Source organism: Copadichromis virginalis, linkage group LG23 (assembly GCF_057382275.1).
Source record: "Copadichromis virginalis isolate Kocher_CV1m ecotype Utaka linkage group LG23, C_Virginalis_male_GT1.1, whole genome shotgun sequence".
NCBI classification, from domain to species: Eukaryota; Metazoa; Chordata; class Actinopteri; order Cichliformes; family Cichlidae; genus Copadichromis; species Copadichromis virginalis.
In genome coordinates this window covers 35376606-35383432 of record NC_140639.1, presented here as the reverse complement: position 1 = coordinate 35383432, position 6827 = coordinate 35376606, and the positions used below count along the sequence as shown (strand labels likewise).

Here is a 6827-nt window from a genome sequence, read left to right as displayed (position 1 = left end):
ATATTGAGTTCTATAAGATAAAGCCATAAACATGTTTGTCTGAGTCTTCTATCAAAAGTTACAGCGATTTATATGAAGTTGTTCAAAAACGCTTTATTTCGCCAAGACAATGCGTTTCTCACTGTTACATGCATTTGAATGGGAAACTCGCCCGAGACAAAGTATAGGTTTTCATTATGTGAATAATTTTAAAATCTTAGCTCAAACGGCTGCAAAACCTGTTTGCCCAGCACGGGGATATTGAGTTCTATAAGATAAAGCCATAAACATGAGTTTCTGAGTCTTCTATCAAAAGTTACAGCGATTTATATGAAGTTGTACGAAAATGCTTTCTTTCGCCAAGACAGTGTGTTTCTCACTGTTACATGCATTTGAATGGGAAACTCGCCTGAAACAAAGCATAGGTTTTCATTATGTGAATAATTTTAAAATCTTAGCTCAAACGGCTGCAAAACCTGTTTGCCCAGAACGGGAATATTGAGTTCTATAAGATAAAGCCATAAACATGTTTGTCTGAGTCTTCTATCAAAAGTTACAGCGATTTATATGAAGTTGTTCAAAAATGCTTTATTTCGCCAAGACAATGCGTTTCTCACTGTTACATGCATTTGAATGGGAAACTCGCCCGAGACAAAGTATAGGTTTTCATTATGTGAATAATTTTAAAATCTTAGCTCAAACGGCTGCAAAACCTGTTTGCCCAGAACGGGAATATTGAGTTCTATAAGATAAAGCCATAAACATGTGTTTCTGAGTCTTCTATCAAAAGTTACAGCGATTTATATGAAGTTGTACGAAAATGCTTTCTTTCGCCAAGACAGCGTGTTTCTCACTGTTACATGCATTTGAATGGGAAACTCGCCTGAAACAAAGTATAGGTTTTCATCATGTGAATAATTTTAAAATCTTAGCTCAAACGGCTGCAAAACCTGTTTGCCCAGCACGGGGATATTGAGTTCTATAAGATAAAGCCATAAACATGTTTGTCTGAGTCTTCTATCAAAAGTTACAGCGATTTATATGAAGTTGTTCAAAAACGCTTTATTTCGCCAAGACAATGCGTTTCTCACTGTTACATGCATTTGAATGGGAAACTCGCCTGAAACAAAGTATAGGTTTTCATTATGTGAATAATTTTAAAATCTTAGCTCAAACGGCTGCAAAACCTGTTTGCCCAGCACGGGGATATTGAGTTCTATAAGATAAAGCCATAAACATGTTTGTCTGAGTCTTCTATCAAAAGTTACAGCGATTTATATGAAGTTGTTCAAAAACGCTTTATTTCGCCAAGACAATGCGTTTCACACTGTTACATGCATTTGAATGGGAAACTCGCCCGAGACAAAGTATAGGTTTTCATTATGTGAATAATTTTAAAATCTTAGCTCAAACGGCTGCAAAACCTGTTTGCCCAGCACGGGGATATTGAGTTCTATAAGATAAAGCCATAAACATGAGTTTCTGAGTCTTCTATCAAAAGTTACAGCGATTTATATGAAGTTGTACGAAAATGCTTTCTTTCGCCAAGACAGTGTGTTTCTCACTGTTACATGCATTTGAATGGGAAACTCGCCTGAAACAAAGTATAGGTTTTCATTATATGAATAATTTTAAAATCTTAGCTCAAACGGCTGCAAAACCTGTTTGCCCAGCACGGGGATATTGAGTTCTATAAGATAAAGCCATAAACATGAGTTTCTGAGTCTTCTATCAAAAGTTACAGCGATTTATATGAAGTTGTACGAAAATGCTTTCTTTCGCCAAGACAGTGTGTTTCTCACTGTTACATGCATTTGAATGGGAAACTCGCCTGAAACAAAGTATAGGTTTTCATTATGTGAATAATTTTAAAATCTTAGCTCAAACGGCTGCAAAACCTGTTTGCCCAGCACGGGGATATTGAGTTCTATAAGATAAAGCCATAAACATGTTTGTCTGAGTCTTCTATCAAAAGTTACAGCGATTTATATGAAGTTGTTCAAAAACGCTTTATTTCGCCAAGACAATGCGTTTCACACTGTTACATGCATTTGAATGGGAAACTCGCCCGAGACAAAGTATAGGTTTTCATTATGTGAATAATTTTAAAATCTTAGCTCAAACGGCTGCAAAACCTGTTTGCCCAGCACGGGGATATTGAGTTCTATAAGATAAAGCCATAAACATGAGTTTCTGAGTCTTCTATCAAAAGTTACAGCGATTTATATGAAGTTGTACGAAAATGCTTTCTTTCGCCAAGACAGTGTGTTTCTCACTGTTACATGCATTTGAATGGGAAACTCGCCTGAAACAAAGTATAGGTTTTCATTATGTGAATAATTTTAAAATCTTAGCTCAAACGGCTGCAAAACCTGTTTGCCCAGAACGGGAATATTGAGTTCTATAAGATAAAGCCATAAACATGTTTGTCTGAGTCTTCTATCAAAAGTTACAGCGATTTATATGAAGTTGTTCAAAAATGCTTTATTTCGCCAAGACAATGCGTTTCTCACTGTTACATGCATTTGAATGGGAAACTCGCCCGAGACAAAGTATAGGTTTTCATTATGTGAATAATTTTAAAATCTTAGCTCAAACGGCTGCAAAACCTGTTTGCCCAGAACGGGAATATTGAGTTCTATAAGATAAAGCCATAAACATGTGTTTCTGAGTCTTCTATCAAAAGTTACAGCGATTTATATGAAGTTGTACGAAAATGCTTTCTTTCGCCAAGACAGCGTGTTTCTCACTGTTACATGCATTTGAATGGGAAACTCGCCTGAAACAAAGTATAGGTTTTCATCATGTGAATAATTTTAAAATCTTAGCTCAAACGGCTGCAAAACCTGTTTGCCCAGCACGGGGATATTGAGTTCTATAAGATAAAGCCATAAACATGTTTGTCTGAGTCTTCTATCAAAAGTTACAGCGATTTATATGAAGTTGTTCAAAAACGCTTTATTTCGCCAAGACAATGCGTTTCTCACTGTTACATGCATTTGAATGGGAAACTCGCCTGAAACAAAGTATAGGTTTTCATTATGTGAATAATTTTAAAATCTTAGCTCAAACGGCTGCAAAACCTGTTTGCCCAGCACGGGGATATTGAGTTCTATAAGATAAAGCCATAAACATGTTTGTCTGAGTCTTCTATCAAAAGTTACAGCGATTTATATGAAGTTGTTCAAAAACGCTTTATTTCGCCAAGACAATGCGTTTCACACTGTTACATGCATTTGAATGGGAAACTCGCCCGAGACAAAGTATAGGTTTTCATTATGTGAATAATTTTAAAATCTTAGCTCAAACGGCTGCAAAACCTGTTTGCCCAGCACGGGGATATTGAGTTCTATAAGATAAAGCCATAAACACACTGAAAAAAAGGGACTGGCCATCTCTTGGATTTATGTAAGCATCTTGCATGCATTTAACACAATTGCCTCATGTTTTAAAGTTAAATGTAACTATATAGTGTAAAAACTACATGATATGCAGAAAGGGTGTATTAAATTGTTCATATCATGTTCAGGTGAAGTAAGTCAATAAGATAGCAACGTTAAATCTCGTGAAACCACGCGTGATTTCATCTCGCGGGCTTTGGATCGTGGTTTAAAAAAGGCATCCATCTCAGTCAAGTCGAGCAGCCAACTCTACGTTTTTGGTATGTCTTGATTTTTTGAATTCATTTTTACCATATTTCAGCCAAATGTAGTTAAACGTCTAGAGTGTCGCCATGTAACATGCTAAAAAAGAGCCGTTAGCTTATTTGCTGTTTTATCTGTTGTCAAAGAATTGGCGCTTTTTCATTTGAATTTGTCTTTGGCACAAGAGCCGTAATATCACATTAAACCTAATTACGAGGCACTCTCAACATAATTTGGTTTTCTGTGTGAATAGATTTGCCAACTGACTCTTCAGTTACATTGTGTATTTACTGCACCGTGGTGTTAGTGAGATTTTGGACATTGAACAGCTTTAGCTAATATCATCAGCGGCATTATGCTAGCTTACATCCCTACCCCTCCTGCCCTCACCTGCTGTCCTTTTGTTTTTGTTTTTGTTTTTTTTGCTGCACATTGAGAGATGACCTCTATTCTGCATTTCACCAGGAGTCAGCTGATGGATTGTGGGTTCAAGGTGTTATGGTAAGAAAGTATATTCTATTTTCGTTTCTGTAACTTAATTATAATAGGTTTTTTATAATTATTAGGTGCATGCATACTCACCCTATTAATACAACTGAGAGATCCAAAATCTGCCATAGGTTTAACTTATACCTGTATGTATTGCCAGAAAGGTGATTACTGGACTCGCATTAATGCACACTTGAACTGAAATGAGGTTGTAACTTGTGGGTTGTTGGGTTGCAAATCAGAAACAAACATCTTTGGATTTTTTTTAATCCCATAAGATCTGGAAACACAGTTTTTATTCAACAAAACATTACTGATTAACCAAGCACAGTGCCTGCTGTTATTTCAAAATAATTTTATGTCATTTCAGATAAAATGCAGCATTCCAGTGCATCCCAACCATGCCTTTACAGTCAAGGTTTCTGACGGAGCTGAGTTTTTCTCTGACAGTCTGCTGAAAGTGTTTGCAAAGTGATCAGGGGAACAGGGCACAAAGCTAAAGGATGTAGCTGCCATAATGACAGTAAGAACTTTAAAATTCTTTAACTACAAAGTGTATATGTATTGCATTAGGTCAGTAAAAGATTTTTATGCTACATCCATTGAAACAGTCAACTATTACCTGTGAGTAATGATTCCACTAAAAGGATGCCATAATTTTCGTCATGCATTTACTGGCCCACTGAGAAAAAATTATCTTTTTTTAAAAATAAATGTTCTGGAAACTATATATCCATAAAGTTGATGTCAAACAGGAACTTTTGATATTGCTTTGTAGATGCTGGTGTTGCATGTTGACTGGTTTAAAAAGTCAAGAGTTTTTGTCTGGGATCATTTTCTTCTGTGCTACTGAAAAGTTCACAAATCTCTGTTTTCTTTGTTATAATAGTCAAGGATGACATTAATGCTCGGAGTCCCTCATCAAAGTGCTCCGCATCTGTGTGAAAGACAATTGCAACATCTTGGTGCAGGAGTTCATGGTGAGTGTTTTATGAGTAGATTGTGGCTTTGCAACATTTAAAAATGCATTTAGTTATCCACTTGATCCTCATTGGACTGGTTAGGACCAGTAGTCCTCTTTAATAATTTGAAGTTCACATGAGGCCTGGTAGTGAACTCGGCCACCGGCCCTTGAGGCCCCATCCTCACCCCTGTATTAGGGGTCACATCAGTGTGAAAAAACTTTAAATTTGTCATTCTAATGAACAAAGGAAAATCCCACCAATATTTATATTAGCTTTTGTTTGAAAAAATGACCAACTGACCAACAGCTAACCAAATTGTGGGGCTGAAAGTCTAAATTCTAACATCTTCTGAGTGACATAGCCTGGATTTCTGATGGGCCGGTGTCTTTCTAACAAAAACTAATGTAAAGCATTTGAAATTATTATGTTTTTCACCCTCTCTTAGAAACTCTGTTAGACCATGAATGGCAGCATGGCAGGCCACTCTTTGGCTATAGCTATTTACTATGTTGCTTGCATTGGTTTAAATTACTCTAACATTAGAACTGGTAGATTAAAAAGAGATGAGTTTAAAAAGGAATCTTAAAGAAATGTTTTGTGTTTAACCAGGACTTGACTGAGGCCACTGCACAGATTGAGAAAACCACAATGAACATCTGTCTCCAGAGGATGCGGCAGGCAATGACTTTTCTGATGTTGTTCTTCAAGATCTGGATAACGTGACCTTTGCAGTAGCCATGCTGTTTGGACCTTTTTTATTCCTTCAACATGAGTTACCCATCACAACTCTGCTACACTTTTGAGGTGATTCAATGGGTGGTAATGGAGTTGGATGCAACTCGGCTCTCAAGAAAAGCTCACAACTAAGACAAAACTGCTCCTGCAACGAAGCTCACTGTTATGCATGTGAGGTGACCAGCTCTAGGTGAGAGGACATTTAAATCTCACACTTGTTCTGCTGCATTTTTGAAGCTCAATTCCAGGAACGGATCGCAGGGTTCATTTTTATATACTCTGCAACTGCCATGAGGACGAGCTGTTTTTTTGTTGTTGTTTGTTTTTCCTTTTGCTCTGTACAAGTTCTGTTTGTCTGTTTGGCAGCATTTTTAAATTTCTCTTTGTATTTTTTCTTTCTTTTACTAGTGAAGAGATGTAGCGTGAACAGTTATACAGTCTAAATATCCCATATGGGTCGTGTGAAATGGTATTTTCAGTTTCATTCAGTTGAAGTAAAGAACGTTGAATATTTCTAAGTGTGCTGTTTTGAACCAAGATGTCACAGTATGATCAGTGCTGTAATTTTTGACAGTCACTGTATCAATGTTATTTTTGCGTCTCTTGAATAAAGGTTTTGACCTGCAAGTGCTAATTTCTTTAGTTATTGGGGTAAAATGGGTAGTGTTAATAGGAAGGTGTTTGCCAATTCAGTAACCTAATTTAATGTTAATGGAAACTAACATTACCTCAAATTGTTTAGTTATAATTGTTGTTTAACTGAATCTTGACGTTAGAGGCCTTAAATAGAATGTTTTGTATTGTTCTTTCCCAACATTTTTCAAAAGAAACAGTCCAATTTCTTTGCTGTGATTGATTCCAGAGAACACGGAAGAACTGACATTATTTAACTGTTGATTTATGTAGATTCAGTAGAGGAGTAATGTCAGTTTAATTCTTTACCTACTGCAGTGAAATTAGACATGTTGTTTTGAAAGGTTACTGGTGGATGCCAGCAACCATCTTGGAAGAGAAC

General features: G+C 36.5%; 1 long non-coding RNA gene across 2 annotated transcripts; it reads left to right on the top strand.

The window, feature by feature from the left end:
- The first annotated feature begins 3354 nt into the window (after positions 1-3354).
- On the top strand, positions 3355-6439 carry LOC146681483 (uncharacterized). 2 transcript variants are annotated; one of them, XR_014918180.1, is made up of 5 exons: positions 3355-3640; positions 4061-4124; positions 4483-4635; positions 5002-5092; positions 5687-6439. It is a non-coding gene; the product is annotated as an uncharacterized LOC146681483 (long non-coding RNA). The 2 variants fall into 2 exon arrangements; XR_014918179.1 differs by having other exon boundaries at positions 3355-4124.
- Positions 6440-6827: the final 388 nt, after the last annotated feature.